This window comes from Pseudoliparis swirei, chromosome 12, assembly GCF_029220125.1.
Source record: "Pseudoliparis swirei isolate HS2019 ecotype Mariana Trench chromosome 12, NWPU_hadal_v1, whole genome shotgun sequence".
NCBI classification, from domain to species: Eukaryota; Metazoa; Chordata; class Actinopteri; order Perciformes; family Liparidae; genus Pseudoliparis; species Pseudoliparis swirei.
The window spans coordinates 3,846,971-3,867,408 of NC_079399.1; the positions used below are offsets into that span (position 1 = coordinate 3,846,971).

The 20,438-nt window shown below is 51.8% G+C and overlaps 1 protein-coding gene across 3 annotated transcripts in view; it reads right to left on the reverse strand.

Moving 5' to 3' along the window:
- The window catches only part of LOC130202507 (kelch-like protein 29), a 180,056-nt gene that overhangs the window by 120,145 nt on the left and 39,473 nt on the right, over nucleotides 1–20,438 (reverse strand). Inside the window, exon 1 of one of the 3 annotated variants that reach the window (XM_056428105.1) lies at nucleotides 12,429–12,509. The exons of the other annotated variants lie outside the window; for them this stretch is intronic. The gene's annotated coding sequence lies outside the window, so the exon portion shown is untranslated. Of the gene's footprint in view, nucleotides 1–12,428; nucleotides 12,510–20,438 lie in introns of those variants that run through there. 3 annotated transcript variants of the gene reach the window in all.

Here is a 20,438-nt window from a genome sequence, read left to right on the forward strand (position 1 = left end):
TTCGTTGTTGTTGTTAGTCACTTGGCACTTTTATTACTATTATTATGACAACAATCAGGAGAGAAACGTACTTCAGATCGTCTATTATCAAATGGATAATAATAAACAATAAACTCTGAATTAGTAGTTTGTATGCGCTTTCAGATCCGCTGCTCTTGGGTAACCATGGTAACCACGGAAACCACTGCAGTGGTCAGGAGTAAGTTTAAAATACCTCCAGAACCGGAGTCCACCGTCACACACACACACACACACACACAGGCACGCGCGCACACACACACACACACACACACACAGAGTAGGTCATAATCAATAGAGTACGTGATTTGAGATTACACAAGCAGGAATGATGGGACAGTGTGTGTGTGTGTGTGTGTGTGTGTGTGTGTGTGTGTGTGTGAGTGACCAGAGCATCGGCCCTCGTGCAGTGTTCTCTCTAAAAAGGGGAGGAGCCTATAAAGAATTCCTCTATAGGTGAGGAGAAACAAATCCCACGACATGTCAGATTCTCCTCGCCGCGTTGCTGAGACTCCTCTAACGACTCCTCTTTGTGTGTGTGTGTGTGTGTGTGCGTGTGTGTGTGTGTGTGTGTGTGTAGGAACCCAAGTCACCTTGAGGTGATAAAAAAGAGATCTCTCCCCCTCTTCCTCCTTCCTTCCCTCCCTCCCTCTCCTTCCCTCCCTCCTCTCCATCCTTCTTTCCCTCCCTCCCTCTCCATCCCCCTTCCTCCCTCTCCTTCCCTCCCTCTCTCCCTCCCTGCCTCTCCCTCTTTCCTTCCTTCCCCCCTCCCCCCCCCCCCTAAAAGCCTCTTCTCACAATTCCAGAAGAGAAACTAATGACGGCGTTCCGGCGCTGAGCGAGCTCTCCGGCGCCCGCTCACCTGAAGGCCTCCAGACGGGTCTCGGAACAACAGCTCGGGATGAAAGAGCGAAACAAACGATTACGATCACTAATCCCTCAGCGAGCGCCGGGGGCAACCGAACGAAGACGAAGAAGAGGAAGACGAGGAGGCGGGAAAAAGAAGAGGAATGAAAAGTTGGTGAGAAAAATACAGAGTCAGCAATCAGACCCAACGAGCCGAGTGACTGGATTGCCCATCGAGCTGCCAGTCATGTCGGGAGTGTTGCAGGAGGTGTGTGTGTGTGTGTGTGTGTGTGTGTGTGTGTCTTCTCGACTATTCTAGCACGTCTATAATTGCAGCCAGCGTGCGATGTTTCCGGCGCGCGGCGTGCCAGGTCTATACGAAAGGAGACGCAGCTCAGGCCCCGCCCCCTCCGCGGCGCACGTCTCGGGTGTCCGATAACGCCGGCGTGCGGCTTATCATCCAAATAGGAGGAAGAAGAAAAAAAGTTATCTGGCAGGTGGGAACGTGAGATGGCACCACGGGGAACAGCATCTGTCACTCCGAGGCGGCGTGTGTGTCCGTGTGTGTCTGTCCGTGTGTGTCCGTGTGTGTGTGTCCGTGTGTGTGTTAAAAAAAAACATGTGGGAATACGCATTGAGCCGCAGATAGACGAGAGGAAAGATGGAGCGCAACAGATGGACGGAGCGTGGCGGAGCGAGCCGGAGCGAGCAAATGAGATGAAACCAGCAGTAAGAAACCAGCAGTAAGAAACCAGCAGTAAGAGAGTGTGTGTGTGTGTGTGTAGCCTGAAATAGAGAGGAGGGTTTTGCATGTCACACTTTGGTTCTCGGGTGTGATGTTTGCTTTGCTGGCACATTCTCTCCTCCTCCCCCCCTTTCCTCTTCCTCCTCTTCCTCCTCCAGTCTGATGCCCGATACTCCCCCAAGAGGAAGGGCTCTGGTTCCAATCCGTAGCAGTGTTTACTCCTATTGACCCGTTGGCGCGCACGCGCACACACACACACACACACACACACACACACACACACACACACACACACACACACACACACACACACACACACACACACACACACACACACACACACACACACACACACACACACACACACACACACACACACACAGTTCCTCCAGGACAACAAAGGGTCTTCGTGGATATTTAAATAATGGGAGAGACGGTCGGTACAAGAATAGTCCGGAGAACTCCTCCTCCTCCTCCTCCTCCTCCTCCTCCTCCTCCTCCAGATGATGAAGATGCAGTCTCCATTCTGATGGCGCGCACACACACGCATTAATTAAGCGATGTGCCGTCAACACTAAAACACGGCTAACTGAGTTCTGAGTACACGGTAATAAATGCGTTCTTCCTTTGGAGACGAGCTCCTTGTTGTTTCTCTCTTATTGATTGATGAAGCAAACCGATCTGCCAGAGGAGAGCCGGGGCTTCTGGGTATTTTTAACTCTCGCCTCGTCTTCAGGACGCGAAACGGAGAGAAAACCAAATTGATGTTGCAGAAAATTGAAAGGAGGGGAGACACACACACACACACACACACACACACACAGAGCAGAAGCCAGAGGAAGGCAAACACACGGAAGGAAATAATGAAGTCTATTGCATGGGCTCTGTGTGTGTGTGTGTGTGTGTGTGTGTGTGTGTGTGTGTGTGTGTGTGTGTGCGCGCCGCTACCTGCCGGCCTGCAGCCCAGCGAGTCCGTCCGCCGGGTGGATTTCTCGGCGAATTCGCCGAGTCCAATTAATCCCCGGCGGGTTTTGAGGGGAATTAGCACTTAGCAACAACTCGTGCACCTCATTAGAGGTCTGAGTGGGGTCCAGAGACACGGAGCGCAGCCACACACACACACAGGGCCCACCAGCTTAGGCGCCATAAAGACCGTAAATAGCTTCCGTCTTAGCGGATGATTAGACGGGTCGACTTGGAGCAGCTGCATTCTGACACTCAAATAAAAAGCTGAACCCTGGTGTGGAGGTGGGGGTGTGTGTGTGTGTGTGTGTGGGTGGGGGGGCAGATCCCTGCACCGATTTGAATGCGGCGCCTCGCCGTTTCACCTCCCTGATCTCACCCGGGCCCGTTCCGGTTGGTGCGCCGGAGGTTTTTCCGGAGGAGACGACGGCACCCTGCACATTAATCTGACACCATGATGGATGAAAACACCGGTGGGTGACACACACTCACACACCCGAGACAGGGGCTTCCCGATCGTGAAGGCAAAGGGCCGGATCATTCAAAGCGGATACAAAGGGGGGGGGGGGAGGGGTTCTTAAGAGTGAGATATATTGCATGTACCTGAGCCACCGACAGCGAAACATCCCCCTCGGTGTGTTTCAGCGCAATTCTGTCAAACCTGTGTGTGTGTGTGTGTGTGTGTGTGTGTGTGTGTGTGTGTGTGTGCGTGTGTGTGATGCCTCCCACAGTCTGAACAAACTGGGCTGCGGCTTCACTTTTTGCCTGATGAAAAAAAACCAGCGTGGGACGACCCCGAGTTTCACCGGCAGCCGGCAAGCCGGGGGACGACCGCGGTGAGGAGCAGAGAGGAGGAGCAGAGAGGAGCAGAGAGGAGGAGAGAGGAGGAGAGGAGGAGCAGCGGGTTTCAGTGTGTGTGTGTCTTCTCTACGTTGTGTGGGAGCAGCGGGTTTCAAGACGCCAATCACGCCAGTGTGCTTATGCCTGTGTGTGTGTGTGTGTGTGTGTGTGTGTATTCTCTGTGGTCCGCATGGCAGCAGCTGTCGTCTTTCCTCTCTCCGCTGCATCCTTTCTGCACATTTCTCTGTTCTCTAAATTAAAAAAACAACAACAACAACGACATGAAAACAAACAGCTCTCATCGGTGATGTCACACACACACACACACACACAGCTACATTACTGCAACTACTGGACATGTGTATTATTCCATCAACACGCACGCGATCACGTGTGTGTGTGTGTGTGAGCGTGAGTGTGAGTGTGAGTGAGTGTGAGTGTGTGTGTGTGTGTGTGTGTGTGTGTGAGTGTGAGTGTGTGTGAGTGTGTGTGTGTGTGTGTGTGAGTGTGTGTGTGTGTCGCTCCGCGAGAACAGTGACTTAATTTTCTAAATGGCTGCAGCGGAGATGAGCGAGGGCGGCGGCGGCGGCGGCGAGCATCCATCTCTTTCAACACGCCGCCGGGCTCAGAGTGCACGGCCGAGCCGGAGGAGAGATCGAGATGACACACACACACACATCAATGACGGAGGAGCGGCGGTGAGGGAGTGGATAAAAAAAGAAGAGGAGGCGGAGGAGGAGCGGACCCCCCGGCGACAGTGATGTAGGAGTTTGCGACGCCCGCTGACCTTCAGTGTGAGAAGCCGGCGCGGCACGCGGTCGCATCCTCGGCTACTTGGACCACCCACACACACACACACACACACACACACACACACACACACACACACACACACACACACACACACACACACACACACACACACACACACACACACACACACACACACACACACACACACACACACACACACACACACACACACACACACACACACACACACGGTGGAGAGGCCCGGTCCTGCAGGTTGACCCTAACCCTCAAACCACAGAGCGTGTTAAGACACCTTCTACACATTGGAACTTGGGTTCCTGGAAGCAGTGTGTGTGTGTGTGTGTGTGTGTGTGTGTGTGTGACTTGAAAAAAAATTGGTTTGAATCCCCGGATTCTCCACCCCCCCCCCCCCCCCAAGTCAGGCTGTATGTCTCTTATCTGGACTCCAGCCGGTGATGTGATGCTCTGCTAGAAGAATAAGTGGGAGGAGCCTGTACCTTTTTTGAGCCTCCTCCCTATCCAAGCTGGTTTGAGCCGTCAGCTTTTCCTTTATGATGATTATTTTAGTGCTCGTGTCATTCACGACATTGGGGAGAAAGAAAAAAATGAAGAGAATAATTTGAAAACAGGCAGAGGAGCGGAGGAGTGACTTTAAGATGAGCGGATACCAAACGCCACCTTTAAGGGATTAGAAACGGCAACGAAGGGAACATCCAAGAAATCAAAAAGGTCGACGTCAGAGAGTCGATTATATTAAAGAGGAAGTAAAACCGGGCATGATATTCATACATGTTATGTACACACACACACACACACACACACACACACACACACACACACACACACACACACACACACACACACACACACACACACACACAGGACAGCTCCGTGAAGCCCGGGCTATCTGCTCTCACCTCCGACGGCTGCCGTGTGTCCGGGCCGACTCCAGCCAAAAACAATACCCCCCCCCCCCCCCCCACTCCTCCTTCCAGTTTGATCAAACTCATATTAATCTTCTCAAATCTCAACCTTTCCAAAGGGCGGTCGCCGCGGTGACGCCGCTGCAGTCGTTCCGGCAACGACGTCTCGCTCTCAAAAAACACACGAGTGTCACTTCAGCCTCGTGTCACACGGACGGAGGAGGAGGAGGAGGATGAAGAAGAAGAAGGAGGATGAGGAGGAGGAAGAAGAAGAAAGAGGATGAGAAGGAGGAGGAGGATGAAGAAGAAGAAGGAGGATGAGAAGGAGGAGGAAGAAGAAGAAAGAGGATGAGAAGGAGGAGGAGGATGAAGAAGAAGGAGAAGGAGGAGGAAGAATAAGGAGGAGGATGAGAAGGAGGATGAAGAAGGAGGAGGATGAGAAGGAGGAGGATGAAGAAGAAGGAGGATGAGAAGGAGGAGGAAGAATAAGGAGGAGGATGAAGAAGAAGAAGGAGGATGATGAAGAAAAAGGAGGACGAGGGAGGACGATGAAGAAGGAGGATGAATAAGAAGGAGGAGGATGAGAAGGAGGAGGATGAAGGAGGAGGATGTAGAAGAAGGAGGATGAGAAGGAGGAGGAGGATGAAGAAGGAGGAGGAGGAAGGAGGAGGATGAGGAGGAGGATGAAGAAGAAGGAGGAGGAGGGAGGACGATGAAGAAGGAGGATGAGAAGGAGGAGGATGAATAAGGAGGAGGATGAAGAAGAAGGAGGAGGACGAATAAGAAGGAGGAAGGAGGATGAGAAGGAGGAGGATGAAGGAGGAGGATGTAGAAGAAGGAGGATGAGAAGGAGGAGGAGGATGAAGAAGGAGGAGGAAGAAGAAGGAGGATGAGAAGGAGGAGGACGAATAAGGAGGAGGATGAAGAAGAAGAAAGAGGATGAGAAGGAGGAGGATGAATAAGGAGGAGGATGAGAAGGAGGAGGAAGAAGATGGAAAATAAAGAAGGAAGAGGAATAAGAAGGAGAATAATAATACAGGTGTTTTTTTGTCTTCCACTCGAAGCCCTCCTCCTCCTCCTCCTCCTCCTCCTCCTCGTCACATGTGTATGAACACAGTCGGAGGTTAACGGCCCCCGGAGAGGAATGAACAAATGAAGAGAGGCCACCGAAAACGACCACCAGGAGAAGGAGAAGGTAATGATGAGGAGAATGAGGAGTCCACTGGAGGGAGGAGGAGGTGCTCCGTCTCCGCCTCGTTCTCCACCCTGACGGAGAGAATCAGACCCGACGGGGGGAGGGGCCTCCTCCCACCTTGGACTAGGGAGCTAGGAAAGGAAACAGCATTGTAATGCTACCGTAGGGTCGTGAGAACATCCTCCACTTCAGAATAAGGATCTTTAAAAGGGGCGGGATCAAATAATGAGATTAAATAAAGAATAAACAAGAGTTCAGGATCGTTTTTGTCCAGATTAGCGACATATTTGCTTTCTTCAGCGTGCTAACCAGCTAACGTGCTAGCAGGTTAAATGTCTCTCCTTCCTTTAGCGTGATCATATTTGCACATTAGCGCTCGACATTAAGAGGCGGAGTCTGTAGCTTTGCCCATATTTGGTCGTACGCCAACAACGTCTCCAATCTCGGGCTGCGGGAACTTTTGGTAAAAACCAATCGATCGATGGATTAATAACCTGGAGATGGAGCGATGATGAAAACTAGTTTTGACTCACCCCCCCCCCCCCCCCCGGAGCACTTCCACAGGATGTGTGGAAGTATTTTTAAAATACATTTTAATTCTTCTGCAGCTAAAGAAGATAGAATACTTTTTTTTCTCCCTTCATCTTTCTCGTATTTTTACTCCCTCCCTCCCTCCCTCCATCCCTTCTTCCCTCGTGTATCAGCTGTAGTCTCACACACAATCAGCCACATGAGTCCAGGGCCGAGAGAGAGAGACAGTGGTGGAATAATAGTGTGTGTGTGTGTGAGAAAGAGAGAGCGCGACAAAGAGAGAGAGAGAGAGAGAGAGACGGGGAAGCAGTGGGCAACATCAGAGATAGCGGAAGTGAAGTGAAAGATAAAAGGAGGAGAGGAGGAGAAGCAATGACTGAGGGGGAGAATGAGAAAGCCACACACACACACACACACACACAGACACACACAGACACACACATACACACACACACAGACACACACACAGACACACACACAGACACATACACACACACACAGACACACAGACACAGACACACACATCCACACACACACACACAGACATACACACACACACAGACACACACACACACACACACAGACACAGACACACACACAGACACACACAGACACACACAGACACACAGACACGCATGTTCTTTAATCAATAAGGTGGCATGTGGACACGTGGTAAATCACTTTTCCAGCAATAACAGCGAAGCAGCCACGATCCCTCTTTTTAATATGTAGCAGAGGGTGATGCGCCGCAATATAGAGAGGGAGGGGGGAGAGGGGGAGAGGGTGTGTGTGTGTGTGTGTGGGGGGGGTGATGTATAGGCCTGGGCGGCTGGACCGGCACTCAGATAAAAAGCAGGTGGATCTTGATACGCCGGGTGAGGCGACCACAGCTTGTCCTCCTCTCCATCTCTTCTCTTTCTCTGTCTCTCTCTCTCCCTCCCTCCCTCCCTCTCCTTCTCCCTCCCTCTTTCTCTCTCCTTCTCCATCCCTCTTTCTCTCTCCCTCCCTATTTCTCTCTCCTTCTCCCTCCCTCTCTCTCCCTCCTTCTCCCTCCCTCCTTCCCTCTTGCCCTTTGTCTGTCTATCTCTCGCTCTCCTTCCCTATCTCCCTCCGTCTATCTCTTCCTCCGTCTCTCTCTCCATCATGCGTCCTCTCTCATGAGCTCTCAATGCATCAAAGCTCTCCTCAGAAACAAGGATCCACCATAATACGAGAAAAAAAGATTTCATTACGTGAGTATAGAAGCCCTTCTCCTCCTCCTCTTCCTCCTCCTCCTCCTCCTCCCACATCGATTTATTTTTAAAAAGGGGGATGTCGAAGGCACGGCCAACTTTTTTTCCCAACCTTCTCCGTCACTAATCCGTCCGCCCTTCGCCGTCCAGAGAGCCGCCGGATTACCAGGGCAGGTTGACCTTCACTTGACCATGTGACCGCAGGGGGCCCACATCATCCTCCTCCTCCTCCTCCTCCTCGATGTCTTTTATTGACTCCGACTCCAGCTCAATCCTCATCCTCCGCTCGCCGCGGCGTTCTTTCGAGACGGCTCGGCCAACGTTGTTCCCGTAAGCGAGTGCGGCCCCTGGACGGACCGGGCCCGCCGTAAAGTGGTGCTGAATAAGTAATGGGGCGTCTCCTCTGCTCCGGCTAGCCGGGGATGGGTTACAGTAAAGAGGGGAGATTAATGGACGGGCAAATGGAGACGAATGCACCGGCTAAACGGGACGCCGGCGGCGTCGATGCACCAGCGGACAACTGCCACGGGGGGGGGGGGGGGGGACCGATGATCCAATAATCACGGGACAGGTTTCCACTTGACGGACGTCGGCTAAACTCGAAGTTGTAGAAGTGACGATGAAACGAGCGATGGCCGTCTGGGGAACCGGGGGAACCGAGGGAACCGGGCCCCACCGGCGTCGGGGAGCTGAAGAGGAGGCGTCTGAAACTCGACGCCGCGAGACACGACTCCTGTTACGCGGTCAGGATGATGGATGAGGAAAAGAGATGGATGCCTTACCAACTATCCAGGGGCCAACTGTCCTCATCTAGGAGCCAACTGTCCTCATCCAGGAGCCAACTGTCCTCATCCAGGAGCCAACTGTCCTCATCTAGGAGCCAACTGTCCTCATCTAGGAGCCAACTGTCCTCCTCTAGGAGCCAACTGTCCTCATCTAGGAGTCAACTGTCCTCATCTAGGAGTCAACTGTCCTCATCTAGGAGTCAACTGTCCTCATCTAGGAGCCAACTGTCCTCATCCAGGAGCCAACTGTCCTCATCTAGGAGCCAACTGTCCTCATCCAGGAGCCAACTGTCCTCATCCAGGAGCCAACTGTCCTCATCCAGGAGCCAACTGTCCTCATCTAGGAGCCAACTGTCCTCATCCAGGAGCCAACTGTCCTCATCTAGGAGTCAACTGTCCTCATCTAGGAGCCAACTGTCCTCATCCAGGAGCCAACTGTCCTCATCTAGGAGCCAACTGTCCTCATCCAGGAGCCAACTGTCCTCATCCAGGAGCCAACTGTCCTCATCCAGGAGCCAACTGTCCTCATCTAGGAGCCAACTGTCCTCATCCAGGAGCCAACTGTCCTCATCCAGGAGCCAACTGTCCTCATCCAGGAGCCAACTGTCCTCATCTAGGAGCCAACTGTCCTCATCTAGGAGCCAACTGTCCTCCTCTAGGAGCCAACTGTCCTCATCTAGGAGCCAACTGTCCTCCTCTAGGAGCCAACTGTCCTCATCCAGGAGCCAACTGTCCTCATCTAGGAGCCAACTGTCCTCCTCTAGGAGCCAACTGTCCTCTAGGAGCCAACTGTCCTCATCTAGGAGCCAACTGCCCTCCTCTAGGAGCCAACTGTCCTCCTCTAGGAGCCAACTGTCCTCATCTAGGAGCCAACTGTCCTCCTCTAGGAGCCAACTGCCCTCCTCTAGGAGCCAACTGTCCTCATCTAGGAGCCAACTGTCCTCATCCAGGAGCCAACTGTCCTCATCCAGGAGCCAACTGTCCTCATCTAGGAACCAACTGTCCTCATCTAGGAGCCAACTGTCCTCATCTAGGAGCCAACTGTCCTCATCCAGGAGCCAACTGTCCTCATCTAGGAACCAACTGTCCTCATCTAGGAACCAACTGTCCTCATCTAGGAGCCAACTGTCCTCATCTAGGAACCAACTGTCCTCATCTAGGAGCCAACTGTCCTCATCTAGGAGCCAACTCCCCCCCCCCCCCCGCCCAAAAAATGGTGCAGTCCGGCATCTGGAGGCCCCTGACGTCGTTCCCTCAACACTCACACTCGTCTTTCCATTCCCTAGAGGAGACGGATGAGTCCAGGTGCATTGTGGGTCCCAAACAGGGGAGCACCGAGCAATTAAAAGCCCCCCCCCCCCCTTAATTAGCCGACCACGCAGCGCTGCGTCGCTCTAACGACGGCGTCCCCGTGACAAAAGGAACGAGACACGGGCGCCGCCGCTCGCCGTCCCACCGCCATCGAACGGGGCCGCGGACGCCACGGGGACCTGAGCGAGGAGAGGAGCGTTTGAAACCGGCCGCGTCTCATTTCCAACGCGCGGGGGACAAACAACTCGCCTGGTGTTAAATGTGCTTTTCACGTGGAATTGGAAATGGGTGCTAATGGAACACACCGGGGGGGGGGGGGCAGTACCGCGGCCTTTTGACCTCCGGCAGGGAACAAAACACGACGTGTGCATGTAGAGAGAGAGAGAGAGACTGAGGAGAGAGAGAGAGAGCAAGAGAGAGAGAGAGAGCGAGAGAGAGAGAGAGGCGTCGAGCATCCGGAGAGAGGAAAATAAATATGCGTCTAATATTCCCGGTGCTCAGCAGCTCGGTGACGGTGGGCGAAGAAAAAAAACCCTGTGAAATGTGAAATTTGATATGCCCTGGGGGGGGGGGGGGGGGGGGGCAGCCCGAGGCTCACCGGAGCAGGTACACACACACACACACACGCACGAGAGAAAGCAACGTGTTTTTTAACGTGGAAAACACGCCCGCTGCCCGTGTGGCCGGTTCGTGTCGGAGGTCTACAAATGGAAAGAAAGTAAAGGCAACAAGGAGGGAGGAGACAAGGGGGTGAAGCTGGTGTCTTTAAGGCAACAAGGAGGGAGGAGACAAGGGGGTGAAGGTGGTGTCTTTAAGGCAACAAGGAGGGAGGAGACAAGGGGGTGAAGGTGGTGTCTTTAAGGCAACAAGGAGGGAGGAGACAAGGGGGCGAAGGTGGTGTCTTTTATAAACTCCTCCAGACTTTTTCTCGAGGAGTCCCTCCAGAACGTTCATTAGGGCAGAGTGCTTTTCTTTGGGAGACATTTCATTTTAATTGCCCTGTTAAAAAAAAAACGAAAACGAAAAGTTGAATACAAAAATATATGTATAAATAAATAAAAATCCGAGGAGCGGAAGAAGAAGAAGAAGAAGAAGAAGAAGAAGAAGAAGAAGAACTTCCAGACGGGTTATTATTATTTTGCGAGCCATTAGTTACGCATGAGCAGTTTCTTTTGGATCCCCCCCCCCCGCCCCCCCCCCGCACAGCGACCAATCAGACGGCCGCTATTTCACGCACTCCCTCAGGCCGCTTCCATTTGATAAAAGGTCGCCTGCCTCCGGACGTTTCCTTCGGAGAACATTTTCCACTCTCCTGACACTTCCACCTCGCGACCCCCCCCACACACACACACACCTGCAGGCACGCTGCTGTTTAACGACCGTGACACAGCGGCAGCGGCTGCATAATCCCAGCGAGACCAAAGCGCCATTAGGAAGAAAAAAAATGAAGGCCGCGAAAATGCCAAACCACATTACCCCCCCCCCCCCTTTCACCCCCTCCTCTTCATCCTCCTCTTCCTCTCTGTCTCCCAGAGGGCACCTGGTGCCGCATCTCTCTCATTAATGCATGGAGGTAAGGGGGGTGGAGGTGGAGGGGGTCTCAGCGCAGCCACTTATCTCTGGTGAAAAGCTACATCGAGTGTGTGTGTGTGTGTGTGTGTGTGTGTGTGTGTGTGTGTGTGTGTGTGTGTGTGTGTGTGTGTGTGAGAGACTTCAAAGCAACACGGTCTACTTTAGAGCTAATCACGGCGAAGGTACTGAAGCTACCTGGAGACACGCGTCAGGCGCCCAAGGTTAATCCAACACCTGTGTGCACGCTGAGAGGCGGGGGGGGGGGGGGGGGGGCGGTCCTCGGGAATCAATGGAAGTTAAAAATAAGAAAATAAATCTATATTTTTTTAAAAGACGACATTAAAAACCCAAAAGTAAGCTTCATGCAGGGGAACGTGAAGAGACCGGAGAGCTCTTGAAAAGCAACGCGGCTCCGGTGACGCTCGCATCCGCGCCGCGGGAGGTGGAGCATCACGCTCTTCTTGAGGCGTGTGTGTGTGTGTGTGTGTGTGTGTGTGTGTGTGTGTGTGTGTGTGTGTGTGTGACCCAGAAGGTGAGACGAATCAGAGGAGGTACAAGAACCGTGAAAAGAATTAGGTTGACTTGTCAGAAGAGAAGCAACATGTAGCACTCAACTCTCTGTGAGTGTGTGTATCTGAGTGTGTGTGTGTGTGTGTGTGTGTGTGTGTGTGTGCGTGTGTGTATAAGACCAACGTGATTGCTTTGAAATCGCCGTCTTTTTTGGCCGCCACACTTCTCCGGATCCCCGCGCCGCTCCACAAACAAGTCGTCAGATCTGATCAAACACGGCGTTCGTGTCGACAGCCTTCCGCTCCATTCAGAGACGGAGGCGCCGCAACCTTTGAGGGGAGGAAGAGGAGGAAGAGGAGGGGAAGAGGCGCTAAATTATGCAAATGTCTGTCAGTTTAACGAATCAGAGGCGGCGGATTAGAGAGCTGTTAGTCTCTCTTTAGACATCGGAGAAATAACGATGAAGGGCTGCAGCCGCGATTTCATTATCGCGGCTCTGGGAGGAAGATGGGGGGGAAAAGAGGGAGAGAGGGAGAGAGGGGGAAGAAGGCGGAGGAGAGAGAAATGAGAGAGAGAGCCACACACACACTGCATTCAGAGCCCTATCGACTCCAAATATCAAATTAGCCAAATGAATGGTACAAGATAGAGGGAGGAGGGCGAGCGAGAGAGAGAGAGAAGCTGTGAGGGCGTGTGAGGAATGGAGCAGGAGGGGGGGTGTAGGAGAGTATTTCAATAATCGATAGAGCGTGCAGTGAGGAGAGAGAGAGGATATCTCAGTGCATTAGTCATGGCTGGTGGCAGAGCGTCACCAGATGAGCGGCGTGGTTAAAACCCGGAGCCTCGCGGTGTCTCTCGCCCGTGAGGGGGGGGGGGCGGCCTCATCGTGAGGGGGGGGGGGGCTCATCGGCGTCTCCCTCCACCGCAGACGGGCTGCCAGACGCCTCGCCGGGGAGCGTCGAAAGAGGGAGGAGCTGAACTCTGCCGTTCCTCTGCAGTCTGACTCTGTACTTTTAGCATTTTTCTCTCTCTCTCCCCCTCTCCATGTCTCTCTCTCTCCCCCCTCTGTCTGTCTCTCACCTCTCTCCCTCCCTCTCTCTCTTTCTTTCCCACCTTCCCTCTCTCTCTCTTTACCCGTCTCACAGCCTCACAGGAAGTGAGACAGGTGTGGTGCTCCGGCGTCAGGAGGAAATCAATTTTCTCTTTTTAAGCAACCCATTAAAACAGAAACGGCGCCGAGGAGACGACGAAGCAGCCGAGACGCCATGACAGTGGATTATGTAGTGTGTGTGTTATCTATACACACACACACACACACACACACACACACACACACACACACACACACACACACACACACACACACACACACACACACACACACACACACACACACACACACACACACACACACACACACACACACACACACACCTTTGCTCCATGCATACAGTAGGTTGACACCAAATGAACACACCTCTCTCTCTCTCTCTCTCACACAGATAAACACCGCAGCCCTCGGAAACTTCAGATGTTCTTCTGCGGCGTGTTTCCTCTCCCGGGTCTCTTCCCGTCAGCGCCGCGGCCCGAAACCCTCAGTCAGCCGCTCAGCTGGGGACGGCCTCTCTCTCTCTCTCTCCCCTCTCCTCCCCCCCTCCCTCCGTCTCTCTCTCTCTCTCCAACAACTTCCCCGCCTGGTTGAAATGTGTTTCCTGTATTTGTACCACAGCGTGCCTCATTCCCCCAAACACACACATGCAGCTACAGTATGTGAGCAGCGTGTGAACGCACCTCCATGGGGGGGGGGGGGGGTCCTCTGCTATCTCTCAACATCCCCTTTCCTACAGGAGACCCCCCCCCCCCCAAATATCTCCATCGTCTAGTCGAGGCGAGATGACAACCGGTCCTCCTTATTCTGGGAATCCCCCGCCAGGCCTTTAATATGAAAACACCACAACTCAGAGGCTCCTCCCCCCCCCCCCTCCGTGTTTGCCGTTGGGATTAGAGGCTCCGTTTGCTCGTCTCTCCCGCCGCCGGACGCCGCTCGGCCCTGAAGTGTTTGTACATGAATATTATGGGATGCATAAACACCGGAGGTCAAACAGCAGCGTGGAGTCACACGGCTTATTTACACATTTAATACACACGGGAATCTGAGGTCATGTTTTAGTTTTCACCAAATACTTTACGCCACTAAAGTCATTCAATATCACGACAGAGAAAATATATATATAAAATATATATATATGTTTGATGGATTTCATTTTAAATCATTACCATTTGGTGTGTGTGTGTGTGTGTGTCCACCAAAACGGTGTGCAGAGAAGTTTGTCAATGAGAGAGAGAGAGCAAAAGAGAGAGTGAGAGAGAGAGAAATCTGTGAAAACTTACAGAAAGTGTTTAAAAGTCAGAAATAAAACATCCACATTCTGAGAACGTTATAAAATGTTTAATTATGTTTTCTTCTTATAAAAACAAAGCAACGTGTCAACAGACGTTACAATGTTATTGTTGTTGTTGTGATGGCTTTGTGTCTTTTTTACAGCTCCAAGTAAAACAGACGAGGGATTACAAATAACTGAGGCCAACGTGAGATCTATAGAGGTCAAAGGTCAGAGTTACAGTTCACACACATGGAGAGACGTCACGTGAATAAAGACCCGGCAACAATCACTCACTTACAACACTAATAAACAATAATAAACAAATAAGAATAAGAGCAAGAAGAACAGGGATAGTCGTCATAAAAAATGACTCGGCAGCTTTTGAAAATTAGTTTCATCCCCCCCCCCCAAAAAAGAAGACTGAAGCATTTGGATGATCACGCGTTCAATTTATTAAAATAAATATAAAATATATAAATAAAAACTCCATCAGGAGCAAGAGGACCGGCAGCATGAATCCCCCAGAGCGGGAACGCGGCACATGAAGAAATAAGCAAATAAATAAGGTAGGAAAAAGAGTCACTGTTCCCTGGGTTACGGCCTCAAGACCCCCCCACCCCCCCCCCAAATATCACACACACACACAGGGGGGGGGGGGGGGTCAGTGATGCAATAACGAGGCGATTCAATCAGCGGCGCCAGAACGTTGCTCATCGGATATGGTGAGGATATGATATCTGGTCTTTTAGGGGGTCACTCACACACACACACACACACACACGGTCACACACACACACACACACACACACATCTGTAAATGAGAGCTTGTCCTGCATTAGAAATCCAAACCAGGAATTACATTGCATATGAATTTGAAGAAGTATTGATTTCTGCCACTCTGGAAGTCCAGAGTCTCTTATTGTTCACTGGGCTCTGATTCAGGAGGAGGAAGAGGAAGAGGAGGAGGGCACCGACACTGGAGCAGCGAGATGAGGTGGACATTAGAAAGGGGCAGAATCACTGCCACGAAATGCAAAGTTACTGTTCTGCATTATTACTCGTGGCGGCCGAGGCAATAAGTGCCCCCCCCCCGTTAACTCCTCGTGGTCCTTCCTCCAAAAAGACAGTGAAATATGATGTGTGATATAATAGCTGCAACCCCCCCCCCCCCATGGCTGAGTCGGACCCTCTGCAACACACTGACATTTAAAAACGCGGCACATCTTAGCGCTGCTTTGCTCCCTCATTATTCCCCCACTGACACACACACACACACACACACAGCTAAAGTAGCACAAAGCGCAGCCATTCCTCTCCGCTGTCTGTCGGCCCTCGACGGGCTTCTTGTGATTATTAACACGGGCTGACGGCCCCACACACACACACACACACACACACACACACACACACACACACACACACACACACACACACACACACACACACACACACACACACACACACACACACACACACACACACACACACACACACACACACACACACACACCCACCAGATGAAAGGTGGTTTCACAGTGTCCATTATTCTTGTCTGGATGTGTTTTTTTAATGAATATCTCAGGAGATGAAAGGAAGAAGGACCGAGGGAGCAGACGGAAGAAAGAGAAACACACTCCGTCGTATCTGAAGGAGGCGCAAACCGCCGCACGCCGGTTCCCTCTTCTCCTTTTTTCTTAAATATTTTCCCATCTGCCCCCCCGGCGCGGTCGAAACCGTCCGCGTTCCAAACCGCCGCCGTCCGCTCAAATTTGGCGCCAGTAAAAGTTCCGCGTTGCCGTAAAAATTAAACAAAGTCTAATTCTGCGTGACGAGGTGGAGATTGACTGGCGGAAAGAAAAGAAAAAACGCAATCAACCAAATCCTCTCGGAGGTAATTACACCGAGTGGGAAAAGATTGGTTCCACAACCACGACGCCAGACGCCGTCTCACGCTGCGAGGACATTTATTCCCATTATCGTACGCGTCTATTCTTATTACCCGCCGCTCACATCCGTCTCAAAACAACCGCTGCGCGTTAACTCGCTATCCAGACGGCACGAGACATTATGGGGGTTTTAATCCGTCAGAAACTTCATATCGATTTGTCCCAGACGGCCACGTTGAGCCACGCTTACGGATTTATGGACGAGGCCAGCGGGTGGAACGTCGATGAGTATGTGTTGACGTGAAGACGAGGAGCGGCGCGCACGAGTCGGGCGACCAATGAGCTTCCACCGCACGCAGAACAACAACGTAACACAATGAATAAAAACATTGACTTGGCGACTCGTCCCCCGTCGTCTAGTTTGACTTCCAGACTCTCATCCCTGGTTTCCTCCGTTCGATTCAAAAATAATCGCGCTGCATGGTCCGGCTATACCACATAAGTCCTCCTATTGCTGGTTTGTATTCATATGCCATATATATTTATATATACCATATCCACCCACGCACACACACTAATATAGGAAGTGTGTAGTTGGCCTCATACAGTGTGAGTAACAGAAGAAGACGTCAACGCCGGCCACGCAAAGACATTTAAATAAGCTTTGAGAAAGAGGAAAAAATAAGAAAAATATGACAGGAAAGTTGCCCCCCCCCGTCCCCGCCATGAGTGATGGCGCTGGTTACCGGGCAGATACGAGCAAAACCAATACCCCCCCCCCCCCCAGAGAACAGCGCTGTCGGCCGTCCCCTTCATCCCGAGCGCTCAGGAGATCTTTACGACGGCCGCGGTCTCAAGGTGGCGCCCGAGATTAGCGCCGCCGAGTCGGCATCCGACCAAAAGACAAAAAGGTGAAATACGACCTCCATCTCGCCGTCTGGTCATGAGCGATGGCGTCGGATACCGGGAACAGGGAAATTGACCTTTGGGTCACCACTTCATTCAATCCAACTGGTGTCATTTAACTTCCTCAGTTTGGGCCAGAAATGTGAAATTAACATTTCCTGTCTGGATTTTAAATATGTCCCCCCCCCCCCCACACACACACACTGTTCTCTGGCTGTTGCGTCACATAAAAAAATTGAGGAGGGAGTTGGCGTCGCTTCAGAGGCGCCGTTCAACATCAGTCGGAAAATAAAAAGGAATAAGTAATTTTTAAAAAAGAGGCTAAATCTACAGTGAGCATAGAAGGGGGGGAGGGGTGTAATTCTCCGTGGCTGTAGACGACGGACACGCCCCCCGCCCCGGGGAGCGCTCATCAAATAGTCATGGGGCTCCCGCCGCCGCGGGGGGTCAGGTAAAGTGCAAGGCTGCTATTCTGTTATGGGACCAGCACACACACACACACACACACACACACACACACACACACACACACACACACACACACACACACACACACACACACACACACACACACACACACACACACACACACACACACACACACACACACACACACACACACACACACACACACACTTGTTTGCGAGGTTACATCACGGTCACCGAGCGGTTATACGCATCTCAAGAAACACGGGGCGGGCTCTGGAGGTTATACCCGGGGAAATGGCACACGTGTGTGTGTGTGTGTGTGTGTGTGTGTGTGTGTGAGATATGTGAAGGTCACCAAGTGAAGCGCATGAAAGAGGAAGATGTCTTTGAGACGTTATCGGGCAGTGGGATGCACAATGGAGCGCCCCATTGCGGGGCTCAGCATGGGGGGGGGCTCGTTTGTAGAGTGGCTTTAAGAGATCTCGCTCTTGATGTTTTGGTTTCCTCCCGCACCGTTGTGTTGTTGTCGTCCTTTCTTCTTCTGCAGGTTGCCAGCGGTAACGCTCACGTTTTACGCCGCGTGATCCAACGGTGCACCGTCCCTCCGCAGGGTGGGAGTGAGTCGTCACCCGGCGACTCAATAAAGACATAGAACGCCCACCGAGTGCGTCCAACACGGAGCTCAACTCTAAATCACAATGTTTCACGAGGTTACACGTCTCTGTTGAAGTGGCTTTAAGGTGGTATTATTTTCATTAGAGCATTACAGACGACACATCGTCTCATGTTGGCCGTCAACATCGGGAGGAATTATAATAATGTTCATTAAACGCCTTCATCGGGCCCAACATTTAAATTTCTCACATTTTAATTCAAGACTAAAACACTCGGAACGTTCCCATCAGCGCCAGGCGTACTCCGCGTTGAGGGCTGGTGACGATTGTGAATGTGATGAACGTATAATTTTTAAGAAGCATTGTGATCGTTAGCCGCCGTTAGCATTTAGCTCAAAGCTCCGTCCCCACAGGTCACGTGACGTCCTGTTTGCTTCATAAATAGACTAAAAGGATTCACGTCAGGACTCCAGAAGAGAGGCTCGCAGTCAGAGTCGGCCGATCCGTGACCCAGGTGGATTTCTTTGCACTGGACACACCTCTCAGGCTCCGCCCCCCTCCCCCCCCCCCCGTCCCCCGGCCCTCTGGCGAAGCATTTCGCACACTCGACATATAAACCGGCGGAGGACTGAATCAGCGGAGTGATGAATGACTTCCAACACACACTGTGGGCTCAGCAAATGTTAAATATTCTCATTAGCTGGTTGAGAGATCACACACACACACATATACACACTCTCTCTGGCAGCATTGCTACCGCCCCGAGCCGCCAGAGCCCAAAACAACCGGCCACTCCCACAACCGCCTCGACTCGAGGCTTCATCTCTCGCTCCTCATTGGTTGAGGGGCTTCGAGCGCCGAGTGACAGTCGATGCTGGTGACACACACACACACACACACACACACACACACACACACACACACACACACACACACACACACACACACACACACACACACACACACACACACACACACACACACACACACACACACACACACACACACACACACACACACACACGATCTGCTGCAGCCGCCGCTCCCCTTTGGGACCGCGAATCCACGAGATTCGAGAGCCAGCAGAACAGCTGTTCCTCACAAAACGCTGAGAGTCAAACTTCATCACGCCGAAGATACGGAGCGGGTGAACTCGGGTGAACTCGGGTGAGGGCAGGGTGAGTCTGAAGTGAATAAATGTTGATCATATGCCTGTTTTGTATTTGCCTTAGTGGGTTTTGATATCGTTTTAAGAATTTATAGAGGTTTTAATCCACTTCTTCTCCAGTAGATGAATCAGACTTTTATTTTGAAAAGCTAAAAGGTAGTTTAACAGTTTTATTAATGTATTCGGACCCAAAGGAAGAAGATAAAGGAGTTATGTCACCAGCAGAAAGTTTCATGGGTCATTTTCGCCCACTGACTTCATCCAGGGGCATTTAAAAATAAATTGGGGGCACTTTTTGAAACTTGTAAAATAACCTTTTGTTCAAAAATAATAAAAAAATACTTATTGAGGCCTACAGGATATGAGCAAATGTCATTAAAATGTCAATAATAAGACGATTAGATTCTGGGCCGGGTCGTAGAGGCTACGACGTTTTTGACAAGTTCTTTAAATGATGATAATAACTACGGGGGTGACATTATATTTGTGTTGCCCCTCCTCCCGACATCAGGGGCAGCATTAGATTTCTTGAGGGCAGTTCTGCCCTCCGCCCCGGTGGATTCACGCCGCCGGTTACAGGGGAACTTTACCGGTGAAGCTTCATTCCGCCTCTCAAACTTTTTCCCTCCCCGACAGGTAACGAAAGAGAGATATTTCTTTTCTCCCCCGTGTGGGAGGAGGGTCTGAGGATGAAGAGCGGAGAGAGAGAGAGAGACGAGCGAGCGAGAGCACGCGGCTCGGGGGCAGAGGGGGCTCCTGGCCATCCGTCTCCGGTTTCAGGATTTCGGAGAGAGAGAGAGAGAGAG